This window comes from Hippocampus comes, unplaced genomic scaffold (assembly GCF_001891065.2).
Source record: "Hippocampus comes isolate QL1 unplaced genomic scaffold, H_comes_QL1_v1.1 scaffold74, whole genome shotgun sequence".
Lineage (NCBI taxonomy): Eukaryota > Metazoa > Chordata > Actinopteri > Syngnathiformes > Syngnathidae > Hippocampus > Hippocampus comes.
This window is the reverse complement of record NW_017804812.1, coordinates 822,462-823,069: the sequence shown is the minus strand read 5'-3', so window position 1 is coordinate 823,069 and position 608 is coordinate 822,462. Positions and strand designations below refer to the sequence as shown.

The 608-nt window shown below is 48.4% G+C and overlaps 1 long non-coding RNA gene across 1 annotated transcript in view; it reads left to right on the top strand.

Moving 5' to 3' along the window:
- Nucleotides 1-209: 209 nt before the first annotated feature.
- The window catches only part of LOC109513237 (uncharacterized), a 7,169-nt gene continuing 6,770 nt past the window's right edge, over nt 210-608 (top strand). The window contains exon 1 of the long non-coding RNA XR_002167689.1: nt 210-221. This is a non-coding gene — a long non-coding RNA (uncharacterized LOC109513237). The remainder of the gene's footprint in view (nt 222-608) is intronic.

The window sequence follows — 608 nt, the reverse complement described above, 5'->3', positions numbered from 1 at the left end:
AGGTGTGAGAGGGCCAGAATTAAGAGCCCCACCACGGTTTGATTTTAGCCACAGGTGCGCCGACTCAACGAGCTTCCCGGGAGTTGGTTGAGAAGCTCCTGTGGTTGAAGCCAAACTTTTTTTACATTTCTGGTTTTGACACCTGTGCCCAATCTTTCGGAAATCACATGCTGATTCAATTCCGAATAGTCACACGTGTATAAAAGGGGTTTGCTTCACTTGTGAGATGAGTTGGACGCCTTTTCAACAGCTCGGTGGCCTGAAAGACACGGTAACGTAAGCGCTTGACTTTTAAATATTCAACCTTCCAAGTGCCTGGCTCAGCACCCCGATATTTGGTCAACATGTCGAAGACCTGCCACAGCCTCGTGAAGCCAGGGCCCAAATCTCCACAGGATGGCAGCCATTTTGTGGGTCGGTCTGTCAACGTGAGCCTGTGGAGACAGAAATGACAATCAACACATTCAGGATTTAGTCTGTCGTGCGGCGGTATCTTAAAATGTGGCAGTTCTACCGTATTGCAGTCAATTCGGCCATTCTGTAGCAGATGCAAAGCCTGTGGATAGAAAAAGAGACAAATTAGATGGGCTTGCTCCAAACGGTTCAGG